The 27,908-nt window shown below is 39.5% G+C and overlaps 1 protein-coding gene across 1 annotated transcript in view; it reads left to right on the top strand.

Moving 5' to 3' along the window:
- The window catches only part of CDH2 (cadherin 2), a 237,457-nt gene that overhangs the window by 1,070 nt on the left and 208,479 nt on the right, over positions 1–27,908 (top strand). The gene's annotated exons all lie outside the window — the stretch shown is intronic.

The following is a 27,908-nucleotide window of genomic DNA, read 5'->3' as shown; positions in this document are numbered from 1 at the left end:
CACCGAGGGTCCCCAGCCCGATCTGCCGCCCAACTTTCCCGCAGCGTCCGACCCGAGGCCCCTCCTGACCCGTTAGCCGAGTCTGCAAACGCGAGCCCGCGTGCTGCTACGACCCCCGTCTCTCCGGCAGGGACTAGGGTTGCGGGGGGCGCGGAGGAGGGGGGTGTTGCTCAGAGACTCCCCTGCTTTGCAGTCGGGTCCCAGAGCTGCTCGGGGAGAGGGGTGTGTCTGCGGGGCAGGGTCTCCCGGGAAATGTGCTCCTGGGCAGCGCACCACCAGGCTGGCGGGGGTGGAGGGGTGGGGAGGGGGGCGGCTGGGTGGCAGCTCTGAAAAGTACGGGCGCGGCCAGACTCCGAAGTGTCACAGGGCCAGGAGCGGCCAGCCGAGCGACAGACGGTGCAGATCGCCCCCTGGGTCTGGACGTCGTGGGTCAGGGCCAGGCGGGCCCCGGGGACGGGACCGGCTGGGCGCCCGCAGTCTCCAGCGCTTCCTCCCGCCTCCCCCTAGAGGGGTGTGGGCCGCGCCGAGCCCTGTCCATGGTGCGCGGCTCGCTGGCCCGGGCCCGCGGCGGCCTCTGCTCCCCTGGGTCTTGCTCCCCCACTTTGCTCTCTTCCCCGCCCCCCATCCCCCGACTCGGGAGTCTCTCGGGGCCCGGCGAGCCTTTCTCCTTTCTTAGGTTTCTCCTTTTGTTCTTTGGTCTCCTGCTGGTCTTGAGCTCTCCCCTTCCCCCACTCTCCAAGGCGCCCCCATCTGCTCTGACCCGACTCTGGGTTTTCCGAACTACTAGACTGGACATTTTTTGGCCAGTGCGGTGGGGGGAGCGGATGGAATTTATCCTACCTTGGGGGAGGAGACCTGCCAGTCACTCGCTAACAAAAGTACCTCCTGTTATAAAACCTCCCTTTATTCTTGGAGCCTCACTCCTCATTCTTTCACCTCCCATCACTTCATTTATTGTTTCTTCTTTGGGAGGAAAAAAAGGTTTTAGTAAAGAGATTAGGCCGAAGTGGAAGAAGGAATAAACCACTACTTTCAAGTGTTTAAAGTTAAGGGGAAGGCAGGGTGGACTATAGATGAGCTATTTGCTTTTTTTTTTTTTTTAGACAAAGGAGATGCTGTATTTTTAAAAACTTTAAAAAAAACGTTTTTGGAGGGATATTATCGAGCTGTCTGAAATACTTAAAAGTAATTTATAAAAAAAATCCTTAGAATGAATCCAGTAGCAGATGGCATGCTCACTAACTTTTTAATCTGAAACTAAGTTTTTACTGAATATATCCTGCAGTGAAGTTAGGACAAGAGAAGACATTTGTGGGGTCTTTGGTACGGCGTGACTCACTGTGGGACCACTGCCGCGGTTTTTTTCTCTTCAAAGTTGTCTGCCTTAGCTGTGGGTTTTGTAGAGCATTTTTAATTCCAGTATTCAAAAATGTCATTTGTAGATATCAGATAAGTTTATTTTTCCATTGTATGTTCTCTCTGTTTCTTTTAGACTGATGCTATGCTGATGATTGTAAGCCTTCTTTGAATGGGGAGAAACTTTGTCATCAAGTTATTGGGCAGTCTGTAATTCAGGGGTGCAAGTTAAGCAGTAACATTGAATGATTTGCAAGGTCATTAGGAGTGGAAGCAGAGTAGTTTAGACAACAGAGCTTTAAGAGTTAAGAGCACCATATGGATTGTACAACTGAGATTAGACATGACTTTGTGTTAATGGTCTGCTTTAAGTACCAGAATAACCAAGATCTATCTGCAAGGTGAAAATGGCCCTTCTGTAGTCATCTGCTATTAAAAGTCTAGGTTATTTTCCCTTCATGCCAGACTAGGGAGCCAAGAATTTAAGAAAAGATAATGTGTAGGCTACTTGTGGCCAGAGCAACCTTATTTTTTTCATATCAGTTGAATAACAGTAATTGAATATTCAGAAGGACCCATTGTCTTTCATTTTAACTGAAGTATTTCTTGTTTATTTTGAATGTTTCATTCTTCTTCAAGAGATTGTGTATTAGTTTAATTATTTTGCTGGCTAGATTTATCTAACTAGTAAATATTTAGATCTTTTACTATTTGGCTTCAATATTTTCTCTTTCTCATTTTAATTTAAGGCATTAGAATTCTTTATATTAAAATAAAGCAGAATTTGAACAGTAGTCTTCAGTGATAAGGGAAATCATAGTTATGTCAAGCTTTCCTTTTAAATTATACAATTGACTTTCAAATCCTTAAATTGATTTACCAGAAGGAATTAACATTTTATTTTTATTGTCCATGATACTTAGAAAGTTGTTTTGTTTTTCCAGTTCATATTTTAATTGCATGGCTCCATTGTTCAGAATAAAGATATTTATTTGGGTTATAAAACACAAAGGATATCATCTTAAGTGATATGAGTATTGAATTAGTTTTCTTATATAGGTTCTATTTGCAACCCTGAATGAGGACCTGTGAAAAAGATTTTTAAGCCATGTGTGGATTTTTACCTGTTTGCTGTAAGCATTTAATATCCAACACTTGAGACATACATACAAGAAACACTGTGGACTGTCAAGTATGATTATAGTTTGGGCATAAGATATGTTTCTATTATTAGTGTATGTAACTGAAAGATATTCTTATCAGGGGAAATAAGTGAACTAGCTGCTGTTGAACACAGTTATTCAACTCTTCGGACATAAGCACATGTTCTTCCTCACCTTGTGACGTGGTCATTACTAGTTAATGATGCATTGCGAATCTACAAGTAAAATTTGAAAGAATAATTTGTATCTTAATATATTTTGGTCAGTTTTGTAGAAATTCATGTATTTGTGTATACATACATATATATACACATGTATGTATACAGTTTTTAGAATTTGCATCTATGTATACTTTTTTACTTTCATAGTGTTGCCAAGAACTCCCTTGATTTTTTTTCTAAAGATTTACACTGGGATTTTTAAGAGGAAATTCATTTTAGAGAGTTCATATTGTCTACATATAGATATGACGGTCTTCCTGAAACAAATTATTTTGGTGACAGTATATTGCACCAAACCGTCCTTAATTTCCTTTCTCATTAAAAATCTTTAATTCTGAAATCTGCTGTGCCTCATTAAACTTTAGGGTTATTAATCTGGAAGTGTCAAGATTTAAAGCAACAGTTAATCTTGCTTTAAAATGCCTTTTAAAAAAGAGCATGAGTAACTTACAACCCCATTCTGTTTTAATTTTTGAAGTTAGGAGAGTAATTTTTTTCTTTCTTTCTTTTTTCCCTTGAGGTTCCAGGATCAAATCCTGGGCCTCTCACATCCAATACAAAGAAGACTTATTTTGAAAGAACTGTTTGAGCTCTTTAAAAATGTTTGTATATGTATTTTACATTTTACCCATTAACATTATTTAAATTTGTTCTTTTGGCTCAAATGCAAAAGACATCAAATATAAGCACTACACAGACTTTAAGTGAATTTTTATCAACTACTTGAAAGATATGAAATATTTGTCATTTGGATATTTTATATCTGTGATTAGTATGTATCTCTTAGAACCCAAGCATTTTCCAGTTGGATCCATAATTGTAAATTAAAGCATAATTTGTAGCAACAAATCATGATGACTTACTTTTTTTTTCCTACTGAAAACTGATTTTGTTCAAGGTTTTCCTCAAATTATATCAGTTAATTTGAGCAGATGCTGGTCTTTGTATATTTAACTAAATGTAGATACGTTTTAATTACACAACCCTATTCATGCCAAGGAAGGGGGTTATATTGATACATGTTTTCCTAAGAGCTTTATCTTCTACGTAATGATGACTTTTTCAAATAATATTTTTGTTTGTTTGTTTGGGGCCACATCAAGCTGTGCTATGAACTTACTCCTGGTTCTTCATGCAGAAATCATTCCTGGCAGGGCTTGGGAGATCCTATGAGATACCCGGGATTAAACCTAGGTCGACTGTGTGCAAGGCAAGTGACCTACCTGGAAAGAAATAACAGTGGCGGGGGGGGGGGGGGGAGCAGGGAGGGGAGAGATAGATGGAAGGAATGGGAAGCAGAAATCAAGGGGACCAAAGTACATGGGTGGTGTAACGGAGTGGTAGCTGAGTATCTGAACTTCAGTCATCAGCACTGAAAATGAGATCCAGACTTCAACACTCAAACTTAAAAATGTGCCTGCCAAGGTCGTAATCTGGGAATAGTGTGGCGCATGGTCAGGAACCTGGGAAACTGTTGGCAGGAAGAAGACCTTGGTGGTGGCATTGATGCGGGGGCACTTTATGTCTAAAATTCACTAGAATAAATTAATAAATTGCCATGCTTTAATAACTTTTTGTGTCACGGTCCTCCCGTTGTTCATCGATTTGCTCGAGCGGGCCCAGTAACGTCTCCATCAAGAGACTTGTTGTTACTGTGTTTGGCATATCGGATACATCACGGGTAGCTTGCCAGGTTCTGCCGTGCGGGCAAGATACTCTCGGTAGCTTGCCTGGCTCTCGGAGAGGGGTGGAGGAATCGAACTCGGGTCGGTCATGTTGGCCGCTTGTAAGGCAAATGCCCTACTGCTGTGCTATCGCTCCAGCCCAATAACTTTTTTAAAAGAAAAATATTAATCATAAGTCAGCACATTCAGGAGCTAAGTAATGAATTTAGGAGCTAAATAAGGACCTTCCTTGAAGAATTTAGATTTTGATTAGAATGTTTGTTATGACCAATTTTTTAAAATTTTTTTATTTATTTTATTTCTGTTTACTTTGGTTTTGTGGGATATATCCAGCAGTGTTCAGGGCTTATTCCTGGCTCTGTACTAAGGGATCATTCCTGGAGGTGCCCAGGGATACCGTATGCAGTACCGCAAATTAGACCTTGGTGAATTGTTTCCAAGGCAAGCCCCACCATCCTTAATGTACTACATGGGCGCCCTCCGCCCCCCATGCCCTATACAAGTTTTAAAAGGAAAATTTGGGTTATTCATTCTCTAATGATACTTAATTCTTATTCTTTTCCTTTCTATTTTTTTGGTGGTGGGGGCGGTGTGATGAGCAAGGGCAAGTGAAGTTCAGAAGACATTGGAGGGCCACATGTGAATAAGCATATTCTGTAACTCCTATATATTTCTCCTGGCCCCAGTGCTAAATAATTCTTAATCTTTCTTTTTTTTCTATTTATTTATTTATTTATTTTGCTTTTTGGGTCACACCCGGCAATGCACAGGGATAACCTCCTCCTAACTTTGTAGTCAGGAATTACTCCTGGTGGGACCATGTGGGACTATGTGGGGTGCTGGGAATTGAACCTGGGTCGGCCTCATGCAAGGCAAACACCCTACCCGTTGTACTATAACTGCAGCCCCAATCTTTATTATTCTTTAGAGCTAGTGCACTTCTTATCTGAGATTCCAGTTGTACTTAGAGTATTCAAACCCTTGGATTCATATATATGTGTTATGTGCTTTCATGTCATCTGTATCTCAGGACCTTCTTTCACCATATGTTTCTTACAGAACACTTACTAGCATTTGACCTGAAGTGTAAATTGATAGCTAATTGGTATTGTGTGTATGTGTCATCCAAGTTAGTTTGGACACTTTGAGTATAACAAACAATATTCTTCTGTGAAATGAATTACTCTCAAGTATTTTCAAGGGCAAGATCTGGGGTTACGAGAAAGGAGCCTGGGATTGTAATCTTATGTAGAATAGTTTATTCTTTCAGTTTTTGGTTTTCTCTTTTATCTTTTCTTTTTTATTTTTGCTTTTTGGGTCACACCCGGCTAAGCACAGGGGTTACTTCTTGCTCTTCACTCAGCAATTACTCCTGGCAGTACTTGAGGGACCATACGGGATGCTGGGAATCGAACCCGGGTTGGCTGCGTGCAAGGCAAACACCCTACCTGCTGTGCCCTTCGAGCCCCTTTCTCTTTTTTTTTTTTTAGTAGGGAAATCTTGACCATGGTTGTATTATTCTCTGTTGTAGATTTTTCTAGTTCTGTACTTCTTGGGACTGCTTCAGACTATCTCAATCATGCCTATTTACAGAGCTTGGAATGATTGATTTTTTACTGAAGTGCAGGGACTTTAAGATGCTCAGTGTGGTAGAATGTGCTTTTGAGAATCCCTAAGCCTTGTTTAGGGTTTGCGATCAAAGTGGTAGAACGCGTGTCTTGCTCTTTGTATGAGGCCCTGGTAAGTATCCAGTACCATCATATAAAAAAAATAAAAACAGAAAAAGTCACAATACTTTGCTATATGTGATAAGCTGGAGGTCATTTGTTGTTTTTATGTGCTTGACTTTTGTTGTTGTTTTGGGGCCACACCTGGCAGTACTCAGGGCTTACATCCTGGTTCTGAATCAGGGTTCACTCCTGGTAGGACTTGGGAACCATATGTGGTGCCAGGATCAAACCTGGGTTTGCTGCATGCAAGGCATATGCCCTACCCGCTGTATTATAGCTCTCATCTCTCTTGACTTTTAAACTTAACATTGTTTTCCCATTTTCTGTGCTGCTTTTACCATTAAAATACTTTGTGTGTATGTTTGGGAGTTGGAAGGAGGGGGGTGAGGGTGGTGGGGGTAATGGTGGTTAGGTAGGGGTAAAGGAAGATGAGTGTAATATTATTAAGAATACAATTGTTTTATTGTATATTTTTATGTTTCTTTGATGACCTTTATGGGGCTATTGAATTGAGTGATATATGTACACATTAAACATATAGATGAGTTAGCACTCAGAATGAAGTTCTTTAACATTGCACACCCTTCTGTAGTTATTATTTACAGATGTCTATATTCATGATTATACATGATGTATATAAATATATAACAGTATACATCTAAGCATTACTTATAATTACAGAAGACTAAACTACTTGATCTCTGAAAAAATAATAGGGACTGACTTAGTAAATTCTAACCTAGTATGTGGTCAGTCTTGAAAATTTACCTGCTGTGTGGCATACAATATTTTAGTTGTAATTCAAGAAAATGATAAGTAAGCAAGCCCCCCAATGCTTTTGGCATTGTTGCTTTCTTAGAATAGCTACAGGGAAGACAGCCAAAATAATCAGTGGGGCTTCAAGGATTCTGAGTGAGGAGAAACTTGATAAAGACCGCAGGTATAAGCTGTAACTAAAGAATAGAAAATCAAGATCGGTAGTTTTAAAGTGAAGATTGCCTAAACTAACATCTGAACAGCCTAAAATTGTATTGAGAGCAAACTTTAATAGACTGAACTCTAAGTAGGTCCAGAAGGTGATTAGTTAAGTTAATGGGCTTTTAAATAATGGATAAGTTTCCATGTTGTATCATGGTATGACCACACAGTATTTTCTGTTAGTTCAACTGTTGTGGTAGTTTTTATCTGCCCTTACGGTAGAAGTGTAATCTAGACTGTACCATCTTCTCATGTCTCAATTTTGTGATAAGGGAGAACAGATGATAAAAGAATTAGATCTGCTTGTCTATTGCCTCAGTTAAGTAAGCTTTGAAATGGGTTTTCCCCACATAGCATTGGAGAATTAGTAATGTAATAGTACTTTCAATAGTTTGAACTATTTAAAAGGAGATGTCATTATAAATACAATATGACATTAATAATAGGATCACTTGAAAAGTGTTTCATCCATGACTGTTCTTAGGTTTTCTTTTATAAAACATATTAAAATATTTAGCACTAATTAAATACTATTGTGGTACTTTTAATGTTAGCTTATTTATTAGTTGAGAAATTTTCAACACATCTATTGTTATTAATATATTAATATGAATAGGGTATATTTATGTGCACTACATATTGTAGTATTGAGACTGGATTATATGCTAATTAAGAAAAACCTTTTTAACCTTTATAATTAAAAATTTTTATATCTTGATATTTTTCTCCTTTTAGATATAAATATATCATTTGGTGTTTTGGTTGGGTAATGAATCAGAAAATCATTGAAGGCATAATTTGAAATATTATTCCAGAAATTACTGGAAATAGAGGTGTGAAATAAATATTTTTTCTCATTATTAAAATAAAATTGGAAGTCATTGAACTTTCTCCTGTTGCATGAGGTATCCAACTTCTAGGTAACTTTTCAGTAAGTGTTCTAAAGATTGCCTTTTCGGTTTATTTTCATGGTTGCTGTTTTAAGACATTTCACAGTTTATTTTCTTTTTAGTCATTGCCAGCAGGTCATTCAAAATACAAGAACATGTATTCTAGAGAAAGCCATTGGAACTTCAGACATTCGCTGCCTTCTCTTTAAACCTTTTTTTTTTAAGAAAAAAAATAGTCTGCTAGTGCTCAGACCTGAAAGAACTTAAAAAAAAAAAACCTGAAATAAACATTTTTGATTCCAGGGAAGGAAACTGATACTTCAATAATTATTTCTATAACTGTGGGATAGCTGATTTTAGAGCTGAATCTGGAACCAGAGGTGAAACAGACACTTGAGTATTAAGAAAATCCAGAGTCAGACCATGTCTGTCATGGTAGAGTTGAGCCTCAGGAACTGAAGAGTGATTATTGAATTAAAGAGGAATTTCAGCTTGTCTCTCCTGAGTCAATAATATTGTTTAAAGCAGTTAACTTTTGAGTCACACTCTGTAGTTAACAGTTGGATCTATTTTGACCTGGGAAGCCAGAATGTAAGACTTAGTTAAATTTGCAGGCCTTAGAAAATTTTATTTTTAGGTTTGGGGCCACACTCAGTGGGAAGTCCTGGGGTCTGCTCCCAGTATGGTGCTTCTGGACCACAGTCCCTGCAGTGCTGATCTCTGAACCTGGGGTGCCCCTGTGCAAGCAGTTGCTCCAGCCCTTTGAACTATCATCCAGGCCTCTCTATGCTTTTATAAAAAAATACCTCTCTCAAAAAAAAATTCATCGGGAAATGATCAATCACTCACCGCATAGTGTTCTTCGAGGTTTCTTGACTAAAATATACTAAATTGGGTTACGCATTTTGAGGCCATGGCGTATTTTTTCAAAATTTGATGAAAATAAATTGAAGCGATGGAAATGTATTTGTATATAGAAGAATGTTTTCCATGTTTTAAAAATATTTGAATAAATTTTTTCTGCCACCAATAAGATTGTCTGGCAACTTGTAAAATGTATAGGTCCCCATCTTAACAGGACCTGTTTGGTCTGTGTGTCACAGGGAGTGATGAGTTCAGATTTTATTTGTGTGCTAGAGAAAACCTAGAACTATTTTTCCTTTGTTTTTGTAACTTGACCTGTTGCGTGGGTGGATACACTTGGTTTGACTATAATCTCCTATAAAATGTCTGGTGGTTGGGGAGCTATTAGGCGAACTCTAAAATAATGACCTTACAACCATTAATTCTGTTATGTTTAAAGGAAATATAATCCACTTCCTCTGCTTCCCTTAAATCTGTAATGAACTAGATTCTGGGACCACTCAGTTTCTTTTTTTTTTTCTTTTGTTTTCTTAATTGGTTAACTCAACAATTCAAAGTCTAAAGTTCATTCTTTACAGCTTTCTGGTTCAGTAAATAAGGAAAATGTGCTTTGGACAGCTCAAATATTAACCTCTAGTTGTTACCTTTTGGGCATCTATCCCCAGGAGTCTCTTTGGTGACAACATCTCCAAAATTGGATTCTTAGCATCCTACTTCTTCTATTGTATTTCAGGGTATTCAAATGGAGATTTTGAACACATAAAGGAAAGTGCAGAATGTTCATAAATAGAGCATATTTCTCAACTACCACCCAGCCAAGATAGGAATTACTAGTATCGAGTGGTAGTTCTTTCCTCTTAAAAACTGTTTTTTTTGCAGCCACACCCAGCAAAAGTGCTGAGAGGTCACTCCCAGCTTGGTACTTGGGGCCAACCTCAGTGATGCTCAGAGAGCCATTTAGTGCTGAGGGTTGGATCCTGGCCTCCTGCATGCTAAGTAGGTACCCAAGTCCTTTGAATTTTTTTGTTCCTTCCTTCTACTTTTTCTCTTTTTAAATACACATTTATTATAATAAATAAAAGAATTAATTTTTATTTTTTCACTGATTTTTAATAGGAGTTAATAATTTCCCCTAAATATAAATACACATTTCCTGGTACTAATTTATTCCCTTTTACTTTTAATCCTACTCCAGATGGTAACTATTTTATTTTAACAGTATTGATTGCTTTTGCTTGTTTTTGAAATAATACATTTTATTTTCTATCTGATATCTTCCAATTCATTTGAATAATTCTTCATATATTGGTACCATGTATTTTTGATAGTCAAATGCAGTCAACATGGCCGATCCGAGTTCAATTCCTCCGCCCCTCTCGGAGAGTCCGGCAAGCTACCGAGAGTATCTCGCCCGCACGGCAGAGCCTGGCAAGCTCCCCGTGACGTATTCGATATGCCAGACACAGTAACAACAAAGTCTCCAATGGAGACGTTACTGGGCCCGCTCGAGCAAATCGATGATCAACGGGAGGGCCTTTACTTTACTTTACTTTGCTCATGGACACAAGACATATATGTGAAGTTAGGAAGTTGAAAATTGATTTAAAAAACCAAGTGTTTCAATGCAGCTGTAATTTATGTGTTTGTAATGTAAGCCATGAAACCCCTTTTGTGAATTTCTTCCTCAGACACCACCTCGTTCTGGTCATTTGGCAGTGCTGCTTCAGTCAAATGCCAAAGACTTTTGGAACTTTATAACCTCCCTGCTCTTCACTGGCTTAAAGTATTAGAATAGAAGATTTTAACTTTAATAGATACTAATATTCTTTAAACCTTTTTAGAATTTACTAGTGAACCATTTTCCAAAGAAATCCTATGCAGAATTATTATTTTTAAAAACTTTAAAAAATTTCTCTCCCTTTCCTCTTTTTTTTAAAATATATTATTATTGAATCACCATGGGGTACACTTACAAAGATTTCATGATTGAATTTTAGTCATACAATGATCAAACACCCATATCCTTACACTAGTATACATTTTCCATCGTCAATATCCCCTGTATCCTTTCCACGACACCCACCCTACCCCACCCTCTGCCTCTATGGCACACAGTTTCCTTCTTACTCTCTACTTTGGGGCATTATGATTTGCAATACAGATACTAAGAGGCCATCATGTTTGGTCCTTTTTCAGCACACATCTCCCATTCCGAATGATCCATCCAACCATCATTGACTTGGTTATCCCTTCTCTATCCCAGCTGCCTTCTCTCTCAGCTCATGAGGCAGGCTTCCAACCATGGAGCAATCTTCCTGGCCCTTGTCTCTACTGTCCTTGACTATTCACTTAATCACTTAATCACTTAATCCCCGTTATTCATCGATTTATTCGAGCGGGTGCCAGTAACGTCTCCATTCATCCTGGTTGCGTGCTAGCGTAGCCCAATGGTATCTGTTCGTTTTAGGAACATGTAGAGCCTCAAACCGATCATTTAGGGTCTTGACGAAGAAGTCTGACCATCTTATAGGTGGGCGTCCACGTGATCTTTTGATGTCTCGTGGAATCCAATCAGTAATGGCTCTAGTCCAGCGGTTGTCTGTAAACCTCATTACGTGTCCAGCCCATCTGATTTTTGATGTCTTGGCAAATGAGACAGCGTCCCTGATTCTTGAGCGTTGACGAAGATCAGAACTCCGGATTCTATCTCTCATTTGAGTGAATTGTGATATTCCAAGCATAGTTCTTTCGATTCCTCTTTGAGAGACCCGAATAGTGTTCTCATCCTGTTTTCGTAGGGTCCAGGTCTCTGAGGCATATGTTAATACAGGAAGAATAGTGGAATCAAAGAGATGTGCTCGTAGCTGGAGGTTCTTTGTCCTTTTAGTTATTTCTTCAATACTCTTGAAGGCATTCCAAGCCGCTCTCTTCCTCCTGCGCAACTCAGGTGCCAGGTCATTCATCATGTTGATTTCTCGACCTAGGTATATATAACTGTTGCATTCGGAGATGGTGGTTCCATTGAGAGCGAATGGAGCATCAGGAACAAGGCTGTTTCTCATAAACATTGTCTTCGCAAGATTCAGCTGTAGTCCGACCTTTCCACATTCACGGTCAAAGTCGTTCAGCATTTGTGCCGCTTGGTTGATGTTTGGTGTTATTAGAATGATGTCATCAGCAAAGCGGAGGTGGTGTAGTTGCCGACCATCTATCTTCACTCCCATGTTTTCCCATTCCAGCCGTCGCATGATGTTCTCGAGGGTGGCACTGAAGAGTTTTGGTGAAATGGTATCACCCTGCCGAACCCCTCTCTTGATATGGATGATTACTTCTTTGTAGAATGGTGAGATCTTGGTAGTGAATCCGCAATAGAGCTCACGAAGGATCCTGATGTATTGAGTTTGTACGCCCTGATTGGCTAGGGCTTCTATGACCGCTTCCGTCTCAACAGAATCAAAGGCCTTCTTTAAATCAATGAACGTTAGACAGAGTGGCATCTTGAACTCCCGAGATACCTCAATGAGCTTGGTTATTAGTCTCATAATATGTTATTTTATATTCCAGAAATGAGTGCAGTCATTCTATATTTGTCTCTCTTTTTCTGAATCATTTCACTGAGAACGATACTCTCCATGTCAATTTATCAGCAAAATTCATGACTTTATCTTTCCTAACAGCTGCATAGTATTCCATTGTGTAGATGTACCAAAGTTTCTTTAACCCGTCGTCTGTTCTCAGGCACTAGGGTTGTTTCCAGATTTTGGCTATTGTGAAAATTGCTTCAGTGAACATACAGCTGCACATGCCCTTTCTTCTGTGATTTTTTAACACTCCTGGGATACATTCCCAGAAGTGGTATTGCTGGGTCATATGGAAGCTCAATTTCTAGTTTTTTGAGGAATACCCATATCCAGGAAAGTTGGATCAGCCGACATTCCCAACAACAGTGAAAGAGAGTGCTTTCTCCCCACATCAGCGCCAGCACTGTTTGCTCTTGTTCTTTTTGACATGGGCCAGTTTCTGTGGTATATGATGATATCTCATTGGTTTTTTGATTTACATCTCCCAGATGATTAGTGATTTAGAGCAGTTTTTCATGTGCCTTTTGGCCATTTGTATTTTTTTTTTCTTGAGTAAGTTTCTGTTCATTTCTTTTCCCCAATTTTTGATGGGGATGAGTTTCAGTTACACAATGATCAAACAGCCATCCCTCCACCAGTGTACATTATCACCACTAGTTTCCCTAGTTTCCCTCCTGCCACCCCCACCCCACCTTACCCCCGGTCTCTATGGCAGACAGTTTCCTTCTTACTCTCTACTTTGGGACCTTATGGTTTGCAGTACAGATGCTTAGAGTTCATCATGTTTGGTCTTGTATTTACTTCTAGCACACATTGTTTTTAATTTAAAAAGAGTTAAATTGAGGGATTATAATGCTACAGGTTGCTAGTCTGTAGCAATGTGGCTGGTCAATACACCTTTGGTCGCAGTTTATTCTTTCATATTTGTTATTTTTAACGATGAGATTGCCAAGAAAAAATGCATAGTACCATGCTAGTAGCAGATCTTTCTTCTTGGATGCCTTTTCTCTTTGTTTATAATGAGTGTTTGTAGATTTAGGTTCTAGGAGAATTTTAGTGATGAAGACTTAAAATATTGAGTTCCAGAAGTGATCACCATTATTTCTCACAACGTTAGTTTATTTATAGTCTTTCTTGCACAGGCTTCATGTCATAGTATTTCAAAAGATTCTATTCTTTGTGTGACATTAGTTAACTTATCTATCATTTGTATTGCACTTGTGTTTCACCCCTGTATAGTTCTCTACCATAAAGTGATTGTTTACACATAGTGTTTGTGTTTTTTATATTAAATTTTACTTACGGCTATGTCTTTTATTTTTGACTGATAATTATGAACATTTTGTGAATAACATAACCATTTATTTAATTTACAAATTTATTGCTAAGTATTTTATAAATTAAACTGCATTAAGTCCATGATTTTGTTTTTATTCTTCCCCTTATTTGTGGCTTTCTCTATATTTTTCTGTATGTTTAAATGAGGATAACAGTATATTTAAATGTAGATAATACTGGATTATCTGTACATTTCTTATTACATTTTATGACTTACAATAAAAGCATTTGGAAAACTGCAGGTTGCTTTTTTTGTAATTCCTTATGTCATGAATATTGTCAAGATTCTGATTTCTATTTTTTGAAGACTTAAATGTTCATAATTAAGATAACTAAATTCTATGTATTTACCTCTCTGTCAATCATCTATACATGTGTTTATTCTTCTGGAAGTCTTTTCTTTGGTGGGTAAGCCAGAATATTGAGACTGCCTACCTGCCGACATAGATTTCTCAAATCTTGTACCACGTTTTATTTATATTTCATATTTAGCTATAGCACTTGGCTGAAACTTATTTTTGTAGGTGTGTCTTTACACACGTAACACATGGTGACCTATATGTCAAATAAGATGTTTTTATTCTAAACTGAATTGCATTTTTGATAAATATAACATTTATGTATGTTTTTTTTCTTTCTAAAAGAGTAGGAACTCTGGGGGCGTCAGGTTAAGGAGATTGCTGAGGGTTCAATCCCCGCCCCCACAAATGAGCCTCCAATCACCAGGAGTGGTCCCTGAGTACAGAGCTCAAGTCAGCCTCATGTTCCAGCTCTGGGCTCTCCCGACCACAAAACAAATAGGGACTCTGGAGCTTTTTATCCTGTTTCTTACTCTTGGCAGTTTTATGAACTTAGACAACAGGTTTCATTTTTTTCAGTATAGCCATGTGTGCTTGAAGATTGTTAAGAACAGTTATTGGAGCCAAAATCTGGACAAAACCTGAGTGCTCAAGAACAAGGACTGGTTAAAGAAACTTTGGTACATCTACAAAATGGAATTCTATGCAACTATTAGAAAAGATGAAGTCATGAAATTGGCGTATAAATGGATCAACATAGAAAGTATTATGTTAATTGAAATGAGTCAGAAAGAGAGGGAGAGACATAGAAAGATTGTATTCATCTGTGTAATATAAAGTAATAGAATGGGAGACTAACACCCAAGAATAGTAGAGATAAGGACCCGGAGGTTTACTTCATGGCTTGGAAGCCGACCTCTAATGCTGGGGGGGGAAAGGCAGCTCAGATAGAGAAGGAAATGCCAAGTAAAGGGTATTTGTAGGACCAGCTTGGGTTGGGAGATGCGAGCCAAATGTAGACTATAGATCTAACACAATGGACACTCAACGCCTCTAGTGCAAACTACAACACCCAAAAGGAAAGAGAGAACAAAAGGGAATGCTCTGCCTCAGAGACAGGGTGGGGTGAGGGGTGATGGGCTGGGGTGGTGGGAGGGATACTGGGATCATTGGTGGTAGAGAATGGGCACTGGTGGACGGATGGGAACTCAATCCATCATCGTATGACTGAAATGCAAGCACAAAAGTTTGTAAGTCTGTAATTGTACCACACGGTGATTCCCCAATAAATTAAAAAATAAAACAGTTATTGGGTTAATAAATATAAATCATCCATGAAATCTGTTTCATATAGTAAGCTGTAAGCATTTTTCTTAGATTTATTTCTGAAAAGTTGTTAGTTACCATTGTTTTACATAAATATAGTGATGTATTATCTGTAAATGTCCTCTTATGTTTTATGACTTACATAAAAGGTTACTTGATTGAGTAAGTTTGAACACTTGTTATGTCTAAGTCTCTGTTTATATTCAGTGATTTACCCTTGTAACTAATAATTCTTCATGGACCACCTCCCTCCCATGCTTCTTTGGTCCTCCTTGAAAGTCACAAATGAGGGGCACACATTTTAATATTTCTCCTGAATTTTTTTCTTTGGAAGGGTATGTATGGGCAAAAGATTTGGGTCACACACCATGGTTACTCAGGGACAATTGTTTTTTGCTCAGGAGTGACCCCTGTTGGTGCTCAATATAAAACTGGGGTCAAGGGTTTGCAAGGTTATCTGTGCCATCTCTTCTCAGCTCCCAAAATTCTGATAGATTTGGTCTAGACTGATGCATTGGAGAAGGGGATTTATATGTATAAAGAGTACCTCAGCAATTTAATTTGGAACTCACAGAGAAAGAGTAGCTTTAAAATCTTCTAGGTCTGTGCCTACTTTGTTGTTGTTGTGCTGCTGACCCACATCCCTGACCCCTTCTGAACTTTATTTCTTTAATGTCACTTTATAGTCCCATGCACATACATATGCATGTTACTTTAAATATATTTAGTCTGATGGTGAGGAATCAATAGAAGAAAGGGTTGAGGGTAATGTAAGCCTTATTGGTTGCAAGCACAGAATCTGCAAATCCTCTAGGTTCACTGCAGATGATGTGTTAGTGATGAGAGAAGAGAATTGATCCTCTCCCCAGGCCTCACATTCTAAGCAGTGCTCCACTGGATGATTTTTGAGTAATTGTTGCATCCCAGGAATTATTCTTAGAACATTACACATATTAACTCACTTAAATTAGAAAAAAAAAGTATACTTATTTTACCTATGGGGACATCAGATCAAGATAGGCTGAACTAAGGTGCTCAAAGTTAGTTTGTGATGAAGCTAGGACTGCATGCAGTATTCAGGCGTGCATTAAAACAGAACAATACAATGCGAGGTTGATATTCAGTTATTTTTTATTTATGTTTGAAATTCACTTTTTTGCAGGGGAGAGGAGATGTTTGGGCCACACTGGAGGTATTTAGAGCTCCTTGCGTTTGGTGCTCAGGGACCATGAAGATAGGGGGATACAACCTTTGCTTTTTCTGTCATAAGATATACATATGGAGGACTACGTGGTTAAGGTTTTTAAAATACATTAGAATAGCTGCTAACCAGGTTAGGAAATTAAATATTGCTAGTACCTTGGAAATCTAGGGCGGCATTTAATGTGTCCCCCAGGATATTCCAATGGGGGTCATACATGAAAATTGTGTAAATGATGGGCCACAGCCTATACAAAGGGGTCAACCAGAAGGGGTAGGTACAAGCACAGGTAGGAAAGACAAGAAGAGGTATTAGAAAACACTCTAGGGACCCATCTCCATTCCCATCCTTCCTCTCTGTAACCACTGTCTTCATTTTTTAAATAATCATTCATTTTTAGACCACAACATCTCTCTAATCTTCTATATAATGTTTTAAATGCATATATCCTGTATGTATAATTATGTACATATATATGTATTAGTGCATTTTTATTTTCATTTGCTCTGTATTATGTCTGTAAAATGTATGCAATTGAGTTACATGCTATAATTTGCATGTTTTCACTGCTTTAGGGCGCTTTGCATGCTACGGATTTTGATAACAATTTACGTACTCAGTTTATGGTCAGTGAGCTTGTATGTGCAGCTGTAGAATTCTGCTGCTCGGAACATTCCTGTACATGAGAGGAGGACATTAGTGCCAAGGATATTCTCAGGACTGCATTTCACAAATTTCTAGCATGTAGAAGGATCAACAAAGTCTTGTTGAAACATGGATCCTGGCCACCACCACTGAGCTTCAGAATCACTGAGTCTGTAGTTTGGACTAGTAATTTGCATGTCACCTGAGCTCCTGGCTGATGGAGTGCTGGGTTGCTCTGCAGTATGCACGATGGACGAGTTGCTGAGTTGAAAACTCTACCTTCACTTTTAATGCAAGGGGTGTTTTCAAACTTGTCCCCGAACACCATGTATGTTGGTTAAGTTTTCCACGGTTTCTGTAAACTTGTCAAACTTACAAGTAGTCTAGTGGTCTGTGTGGCGGTGTTCGTGCTTTGGTTTTGATTTTTATTCTGATTACTAAAGAAACTGAGATTATTTTTAATGTGTTGCTATAGCCTTTTCCCCATGTGTCAGTACAAATCTTGGCCTACAGGGTAAAGTTTATGACTTTTCTGTAGCTTATTTGCTGTTTTCTGTTTCCTTTGCCTGACATTTTCAGTCATGATTTGCAAGTTATGATTCCAAAGTAGTAAGAATGCTGACTCATGTGATTAAATTTAATATTTACTGAGTTCTTGCTGTGTAGAAGACTGACTCTTCACATGCATTGTTTCTTGTAATCCTCCTGTGAGCTACCTGAGGTAGGTGGGCCCTCTTATCATTATCTCTGTTAAAGATGTCTAAATAAAGCCTGATTTAACTATTCTCTAAAGGCACATCTTTTGAAAAGGTGGACCATGGAAATCTCTCTCTTTTTTTTTTTTTCCTTTTTGGATCACACCTGGCGATGCACAGGGGTTATTACTGGCTCTGCACTCAGGAATTACTCCTGATGGTACTCAGGCGACCATGTGGGATTTTGGGACTCAAGCCCCCTATCTGCTGTGCTATCACTCCATCCCAGACAATGGGAATCTTAAAGGACAGTCTTTTGCCTCCCCCCGCCCCTTGAGAACTGCAGCTAAGAATACAGAAGGAGCAAGATAAGCTTGTCTAGTCAAGGATTTGAAGGATTTAACCCTGAAGAAGATTTGGACTTTAGAACTAGGACTTAAAGGTTCTGAGTTCCTAGCAGCAAATTTTGGCCTTGTGAGCTCAGTAGGAAGGTATAGATCTAACAGATTTTGCCAGAAGCAGGATAGGCTGTTCTGGAAGCATGCATTTTCTGTCACTGACTATGTGCTCCTTGGTGATGACTTTAAGAGATAGTTTAGTAATCCAAGTAACTGAGTACTGAACTGCCTGATGTTTTCATTGACCTCTTGTGGACTTTTCTGTAGTCACCGAGTTCACATAAAATATGTCTCATATTTTCTTCTCTACCATTGGTCTCTCCCAAACATTCAAAGAGTTTTAGTTGTCTGCTCCTACATTCTGATCCTCCAGCACTCAGGGCATCGTGTGGTATTAGGCATTTTTATTTGGCCTGATTTCTTTCTGATATTTTAACTTTAGTATTTTAGAATTTATTACTAATGAGACTGTGAATAATTCTGGTGTTGAAGGAACCTAATGCAGTACTTTTCCCATCTCATTTCTAGATAAGTAAAACATAAGAATCAGTAGACAGAGAACAACATGATGGCCTTTATTGCTGATAGAGACAAGGGTTTAGAATGTGGCTTACATTATTGGGTCTCTGCATTAATTTCTCCCATCGTTAATAATGCTAGAAGGGGTCTAACTCCCACTAGGACCCCGGGAGTTGATTTTGGATGTCATAATGTTTACCCTGAGTGGTCAGACTGCTTCCCCCAAAGTGAAGAGATGGCGAGAGTACTGGATTCTGTGGAGCCAGTTGTTTTACCCAAACTTGACACAGGTTGATAGAGTCATCAGAGGTTTAGCTAGTGTAACTTGCTTGATCTAGGAGTAGGCCCTAGGTGTTCAATAGAATTGTTTCAGATTTTGAATTAGCTATTGGGTTTATGTTCTTAGCCATGTAGTGTGTGTGCTCGTTCAGAGTTTGGCAGTTGCCCTCTGAATGACAGATGGGTTTCTGTGGAGACAGCCTTGCTCTCAAACTCATGACATCTTGGAAGATCTATGGTTCTACTTTCTAAAGACTGCTTGGAACTAATGGGGCATGTAAGACGACCACAGCAAAAATCGCACAGACCGAAAAGTTAGAGGCAATCAATTCCCTGATCCTGGAAGAGTTCTTTTAGGAGAAGTTAGGCGCGTAGCGTCTACTCATTTCCCCGGGGATGGAATTGAGTCTAATTTCCAAGGGAAGGGCTTACTTGGGTGAGAAACCCTCCCCCATTTAGGCTTTTTGAACTCTTCTAAGAGGCTAAGCCTCTGTCTGTGTTCCTTTGAACCAGTGTAGAATTCCAAGAGGGATATGAAGGAGATGGAATTTGCTGGACAGGAAAGGGTGACACCTCCAGCGTGGTGGGGACTGTCCCATTGCGTGCTTCTGAATATCTCATGCTGGTGGCAGCTTCTCTAGCCATCTGTCTGAAGGAAACCCTAGCATGCCTGCATGGATCCTGTCACTGAGTTTAAGCTCCCTGGGGAACTGCTCCCAGTATAGCTCTATCTCCCCAATAAAGTACTGTACTTAACCTCCCCTCAGCCTCTCCTAGAAGAGTTTCTGTTTACAACAGCACATTCAAACTTTCTACTTTACACCCGGCTTTTTTCATTTGTTATTCTGTTCACCACTGATATGGCAGTAGAAGCTGAATACAGCCATCTTCTCTGTGCCTGTGCTGTTTCTGCCTGTTTAGACATGACTCCCACCTGGGAATTTCTGACTTGCCTCAGACCTTCGGCAAGGTCCAGCAACAATAGCCCTCATCCGGTAGTGCTCAACGTTCCCTAAAATATTCACTGAGAATCCTGAGTTTTCTGAGGATTCACCTGCAGGCTTTCTTCACTTTGTTTGTTTTAGGCTCCACTGCTGTAAACAGCCACTTTCTTGGAGAATAACCACCAGGAATTGTGGTCACACACCAAGATTAAAATATCCTGTGGTTTAGGAATTAAAGCCTCCTGATGTTAGAAGCCACTGGCTCAACTGTAAAAACCAGCTGCATTGCACAATCAAGGCCAAGTTGGTAAATGGGAAAGGCCCTTCCTCCCCACCTGACGCTTTCATGCCTTAATGTCTACTTTCTTCCTCCATATTGGACTCCTTTTGTCTGACTCCAGGACCCCTAATAATAAATGCCAAATGCCCAACTCTTTGAAGTGCCCAATAAAGAAAATCCCTTGTCCCTGAACCAAGCTCTGACCTGTGTGCAGTTCCTTAAGCCAGAAAACCAACAAGTGGGGAAGGAAGGGCAGCATCGCTCAGGAGCTGAGACATGTGAGGCTGAGGAGTGGCTTCTGGGCATGGCCGCTGCTAACACAGAAACCTAGAATTCCACAGACCTGCTCCTGCAGTCAAGGGCAGTCCTACTCCTCATCCCTCAATGCCCCAGGGATCTGTGAACTCCCACCATGGAAAATGAAATCACCACACTTGTTTGCTGTGGGCCTGTGAGTCCCAGGTGGGTGGGGGAGGGACTGGCCAAGCACCAGCTGCCCAGATTGTTCTTTTGAATAAAAATAGAATCAATCCATCCCTTTTCCCTAGGTTGGAACGTCAAGCTTGTCTTGCTCTCCCAGCCTCTTTATATCATTTTTTAAAATTTTTTAAATTAAAAAATATTTTAATGAATCATCGTGAGATACGTTTACAGACTTACAGACTTTCGTGATTGCGGTTCAATCAAACGATGTTCAAGTCCCTTTATATATTAAAAAAATACACCAAAGGACTTTTATAATGTGAGTAATGTCTATATATATTTAACAGGTAGACATTACAGTAAGAAAATTGTGCTATATTTACCATTTTAAAATATAAATCCCATTTATACATCCATCACATATAACGATTTTAATGAAAAAAACACTTTCTAAAACAAAAATAAAATTAGTGGAAGAGTAGCGCTGTGCCTTAACACCTTGCAAATTTCCTCAATGTCTCTTTTAGTATTGTATCTCGCCACAGTATCATAGTAGATTTATCTCAGTTTTTGAGGGGGAAAAAGTGGGTGTAACCATTATGCCAAGCTTTTAAACAAAATTGTGCTGGTATTACTTAAAAGTCATTTACTACTAAACTGCCTTTGGTGTAAGATAAGGATGCAGGGACACTCATGAATGTTAAAATTAAATAGCCCGAATCAGTGCACATCATTTCTTCATGACAATTTACTGAACATTTTTCCTGCCTGGGGGGGAGGGGGAAGTCAACAAATTAGTTGCTATTGATTTGTGCATTAGAGTAAAAATATTGCAGTTGAGAAAATTTACTACAGTAAATTTTCCAAAGTACAAACTTCAAAATTTAATGTGTCCCAAGATTCTGCACCTCTATCATTGGTTTTATTATCTGGCATGTTCTTGGCACCACTTGTATAAAATGTGTTTTCTTCATCACTCTGCCATAGTGTGTTCTCTTCAGCTCTATCAATGATCAGAGTCTCAGTGTTTTGGAAGCACTGGCAGACTGCTGTGGGGGAAAGTCCCAGCTCTTGAACAACCCACGTGCATATCCGTTCCAAGGACAGCAGCTTGGTGCTTTCAATGGGCATCAGTGGGTGATCACTGCTCATCATCCACATGTTGGAATAGTGGTCTAAGTGGTATTATGAGGGTTTGCTCACACATATGTCCAGTGACTGCAAGATAGGCCACAGAAAATGACACCTGTTGCCTTTTTAATTTGTTTTTCAAGTGGAAAAAATGCTTTATTTTGTATCAGAAACTCAGAAGCTGTATCAGTAAAGCAGATCTGGTTGTTTTAAGTGTATTACTAGCAGAAAAAAATGGCACAGTTTAGCTAACACAAGAATATGGGAAACTTACCATACCATGTGATTCACATCTTCCTTTGTGTCTGTACTTCATCATTAGTTTGAGTGATTTTACTGTTAGCACTCCAACACTCTAAACAAACCAAGGAAGTTGGCTTGGGAAATACACAGACAATATGCATGCTGTAAGATTTCTAGGCTTCCAGCTCCCAGCGCTTGAGAAGACAAATATCTATCCATTTGCCACTGATAAATACATCACCGTTTGTTTGCCTTGTAAGGGGCATGACAAACATGTAACTAATATAATGAAAAGTTACATACCAAATTTTGTGGTGATAAAATAGGGTGTGATGAGTAGGGGGTAGAAGTGGTAGAAGGCAGTTAATTTTTTTTCTTTTTGGTTCACACCTGGCGATGCACAGGGGTCACTCCTGGCTCTGCACTGCGGAATTATCTCTGACGGTGCTCAGGGGATCATATGGGATACTGGGAATCGAACCTGGGTTGGCCAAGTGCAAGGCAAATGCTCTACCTGCTGTACTATCCCTCCAGCCCCGAAGGCAGTTAATTCCTTGTGTCTGCTGCTGCACGTATTCAGTTAAAGATTACATACCACCTAGCTTCTAGAAAAATACACTTTACACTTCTGAGTGAATAAGAATGAAAAGGCAAATAACAATGTTAATGTGAAAATAGTTTTCCCGTTTAGAGTACTCCTGGAGAGATCTTGGAAACTCCTAGGGGAACCATACTTTGAGAACTGCCGTTCAAGATATGATTGGTGGCGTGGAAAGAGAGGTATTAGCAGCGTTTCTTATACCTGCAAAGAAACATTAGGAAGAGGACAAGCTTCCCCCTACCGCCTACAGCATTCACAGTGAAAATGTCCAAATGCAATAGTTGAATCACTCATGATAGCTTTGGGTAGAAAATCAGTGTTTCTTCTTGAAGCCCCTGCTTTGAAACTGGAACGTCTGCTGTAAGATCTATATGTAACCCCTCAGTTATCAGGCAGTGCTGTGTGTGTGTGTGTGGGGGGGGTGCTTCTTTATTATTTAGCCCAGAACACTGCTGGGTAGGTGGCTGGTCAGGAGTGACTTTGAATTGTGATGTTATTGACTACACCCTCTTTTCACTCAGCACCTTTCAGGGAGCTGGGCTACAACCTTATTTTATCAGAAGGAAATGTTATACTTGGGTTGGGCTTATCTTATCAAGGACACAGAATTAGATGTGTATCTACCCTGGGGGCTATTCAAATGAATTCCGTTATGGAGAAAGGAAATGGCTGAAATTATATTTGAAAAGTAAAATTATGAAATAGATTTTATGAAATGTAACCGAATTGTACATGAATGAATGCAGGGGTATCCACAGTATAAAAAGCCTACAAAGAACCTATTACACACTATAATTATTTCCTCATATACTGAATGTCTCCTACCATAAATAAATATACTATTCATGGCATGCATTTACTGATAATTTTTCTTCTATACTTTTAGGAAACTTAGAGATAAGAGTCATTTAAACTGCTTTTAAGAAAGTTTCACTTCATCTATTTTTTTTCCCCAGAGTGAATAGAAACACTATCATCATTTTAGCCACATAATCATATTTTAGGAAAAATTCACAACAGTATTAGATTTGTTACTTGATTTTGATTTACAAAGGACAGTTTCCAGCCCTTTGCCAGTTGGGTATTAAGTTAATTCTCATAGATGCTTTCAGAGGTTTGTATACTTTTTTGGTTTTTGTTCTTAATGATCGGGCAGAGGTTAAGGATGGTACTGTTGTTTTTAGGTGTTGGTTTAATGCCATTTTTGGGTACACTAAATGTCCTTTCTCTTTGCTTCTTTGTCTGTTAAGAAGACAAAAAAAATCGCATAATAATTGCACCCACCTACCTCATGGGCCTGTTGTGAGGATTTGTTAATGTAAAATACCTGTACTAATGCCCACTACTATAGAAATTATTTGATGACATTTTGAGCATTGCATATAGCCTGTAGTAATAATTGATGAGTTTAATGAGTTGATGGGGCAAAAGTCAGTCTAAACCAGGATTTGCCTTTTCTTCTGGAATTGCTTGGGCATTTCTTTAGACTGTTTTTTGGGTGTTTTTTATTTTTTGGGGGGTCACACCCGGCAATGCACAGGGATTACATCTCGCTCATGCACTCAGGAATTACTCCTGGCGGTGCTCAGGGGACCATATGGGATGCTGGGAATCGAACCCGGGTCATCCTCATGCAAGGCAAATGATCTACCCGCTGTGCTATTGCTCCAGTCAGTACTTTTAAACTTTTAATGCCTGTTTAATTGCATAACTGCCAGAATCACTATCTCTTGATAGTGCTACACACTTTCACAAAGCCAAGTAAATCTGTAGGTGTTTAGGGCTGGAGCGATAGCACAGCGGGTAGGGCGTTCGCCTTATAAGCGGCCAACATGGCCAACCCGAGTTCGATTCCTCCGCCCCTCTCGGAGAGCCCGGCAAGCTACCGAGAGTATTCGATATGCCAGACACAGTAACAACAAAGTCTCCAATGGAGATGTTACTGGGCCCGCTCGAGCAAATCGACGATCAACGGGAGGGCCTTTACCTTTACCTTTACCTTTGTTTTTTAAGTGTCATGTTAAACACCTGAGTCCTACCTGAGTAAGCTGTGGTCTATCTTTTGGGACTTTGCTCCAGGAAGTATTCCTGCCTGGAAGGTCTCCTCTTTCATAGGCTAAGGAGTGTGGAATTGCTTGTGGATTTCATTTAATATGTCCTTGTCTATGGCCTTAAGCATGGATTGGCTCCACTTCTGAGAAGTTGACACTCTGAAACACGTTCTGCATGCACAACTCACATTTTTATCCATCAAGCTATTGCTTTGTGGTGCTGTCTTCTAGCTCAGAGTTCAGTTCAGTTTCAGTGAAGTTGTCAGTTTCTTGGACCAGCATTGATTAACATTATTATTTGACAGTTCTCTTTGTAGTGACTTTATTAAAAGGAATGACAATGAGAAACATGAAAGTATGAATGTTAGATATAGTTAAAGAACCATCAAAATAATGCAAGCGAAGTTAAGATGGAAATCTCTAGGTGAATCCAAGGAAGTAAATGTATGGCTTGGATTAGGTATTCTTTGCATTTTTGTTGGTCTAAAATGTAAGAGTTAAAGTACTAAACTGCCTTCAAAAAACAGCACTCCTCTTTTAAAAGGGTGTGTTACAAGACAAAAAAAATCACAATCCAAATTAGACATTTGGATAATTCAGGTATATTTTGAGGAATATGAAATTAAGTGTAATCAATGTCATTAATAGAAAATCTTTAAAGAATGGCAGTAGATATAGAATATCTTCTTAAATAATTTCTAACATCATGGATGGAATCCCATGAAATGTGGAAAATCTAGTGACTATAATTATATTGTGATAAGTGTATTCAAGAATAAGAGAAAATAGTCATGTAGAATTGCTTTCTAGCAGTCCCAATCTTCTGTTGTCATGTATCAAGGAATGCATTTTAAAAATATTTTCACAAATACATGTAACAAATATATTTTCTCATACCATTTAGAAGACATGCCATGGAATATTCTCATGTATTTCTAAAACTTCTCTCTTCCTCTCCCACAATTACCCACTGCATATATCATATGTGTCAAAAACTATTTTAAAATACTTAATATTCTTCAGGTATTCACAGAGGAAAGTGATAAAAGTATCCACAGTAGAACAACAGTATCATCATCGCAGCTAATCTTTCTCGCCTCGTGAGTTTGATATTATTTTTAAGCCTTTTCTATGCTTCAAAAGACTCTATGAGGCCACTGCTGTTAACATATTGTCATTATCATCATCATATTTGTCTTTCTCATTAGAAAGGCAGAAACTGGGGCACTGGTGGAGTTATGTAGTTTAAACTAGATTATAGGGAGTTGGGATAGAGTTTAAGCCTAAGCAGGGTAGGGGCTGCAGAGATAGTGTAGTGAGTAGGGTGCTGTCCTTGTATACAGCTGACCCAATTTCATACTCTGCATCATGTATAGCTTCCCAGGACCACCAGAAGTGATTCCTGAGCACAGAATACATCCCGAGGACTCTGGGTATGCCCTCCCCCACAGACACACAGAGAGGAAAAAAACACTAAAGTTTTCTCTAGAGCCCTTAGTTTTTATCACTGCACACATTATCGTAAAGATTTCACGGAATGAGCATAAAATAGAAGGAAGTTTTCAGCATCCTTAACTGCATTCGATAATCAACCTCGGAGACTAATTGTTCCTGGAATCTCACCATATAGTGTCTGTCAGGGGACAGGACCCAGCCCATCAGGAGTGATGATATCCAGCAGAGCCTGGGGTTCAGGTGGACCATCTGTAGAGCTAGGGCTCCTTTAAAGGGGAAAGTTGTAGCTGATGCTCATAACTAATCTTCATCAGAACAGAGAAAGGAGACTGGAGGAGACTGAGTCCATTGTGGCTTCAGTGGTATCCTTAAGAGCTTGAATTTAGGAGTGACTCAGAAGACATAGAATCAGTGACCCAACTATGGAAAGGAACACCACGTACAGGACCTTAAAATACTCAGAGCTCTAGGAGTCAGAGACAAATTTTGAGGAGAACAAAAAGAGATGCTGCTGCAAGTTCAGAACCGGAACAGATAGACTAATACTAGTGGACTACCCGGACTCCCCTGCTCCTATTACACTTCTGTCCTTTCTATGCAAGGAGGTCGATCTTCAGTCTGGGAAGAGTAGAGCAAATACTTGTAAGAGGAAATTGAAACTCAAGATAGGTGAGCTGATTGTGTGGGAGCACAGAGCGGCACTAAATGAGTTCAGATCCTCTGGCCAGCATGAATTTCCTCCTGGTGGGCTGAGAGGCTTCGCAGTTGCTTGAAATCTTTGAGGAATAGTGGAGAAAAGGAGAATTACTAATAGCCTGGGCAGGGGATAATGTTCCAATTAAGAACAAAATTCAAAAGTAAAATCCCTAATGTAAGGTTTTCAAACAAAAGGACCACAGAGCCTCATGCTGACAGGGGCAAAATTCTGGATTCAGTAATTACCAAATATGACCTGTAGCTTCAATTTTCTGGAATGCACAGTAAATAGGAAACAGCATGGTATTGCTAAAAACAGGAAAAAAAATTGTTGATTTCTTTCTTTTTTTTTGGTCTTCGTCAATTATTGGACTTGAAGACTAAGATGTGAGTCTTAGTCCTTGATAGCCATGCTGTAATCTGGAGTTCAGAATGTTTCCGGGGGTGATGGACTATTTGTATGTCCAAATCCCTCCCAGGCATTTGCTAAATGTACATGTGTATTCAGTTATGGGCTGGAAAAATAGCACAGCGGTAGGGCGTTTGCCTTACACGCGGCCATCATGGCCGACTCGAGTTCGATTCCTCCGCCCCTCTCAGAGAGCCCAGCAAGCTACCGAGAGTATCTCGCCCTTACGGCAGAGCCTGGCAAGCTCCCTGTGACGTCCTCAATATGCCAAACACAGTAACAACAAGTCTCATGATGGAGACGTTACTGGGCCCGCTCGAGCAAATCGATGAACAACGGGAGGACCGTGACCTGGACCGTGACATGTGTATTCATCATTTTGAGTGTTTCAGGAAGTCATGGTATAAGGCCCAGGATTGGTATTTTAGACAAATATTCCAAATTCCTTCCTAGTTTAAGAAAGTTTGGGAACCACTGACCTATACAAGACATACCATTAGGGGGTGG

The sequence above is a fragment of the Sorex fumeus genome, unplaced genomic scaffold (genome assembly GCF_029834395.1).
Source record: "Sorex fumeus unplaced genomic scaffold, SorFum_2.1 ptg000128l, whole genome shotgun sequence".
Classification (NCBI taxonomy): domain Eukaryota; kingdom Metazoa; phylum Chordata; class Mammalia; order Eulipotyphla; family Soricidae; genus Sorex; species Sorex fumeus.
Note: the sequence above shows the minus strand (reverse complement) of the source record. Positions and strands in the feature narration are given on the sequence as shown.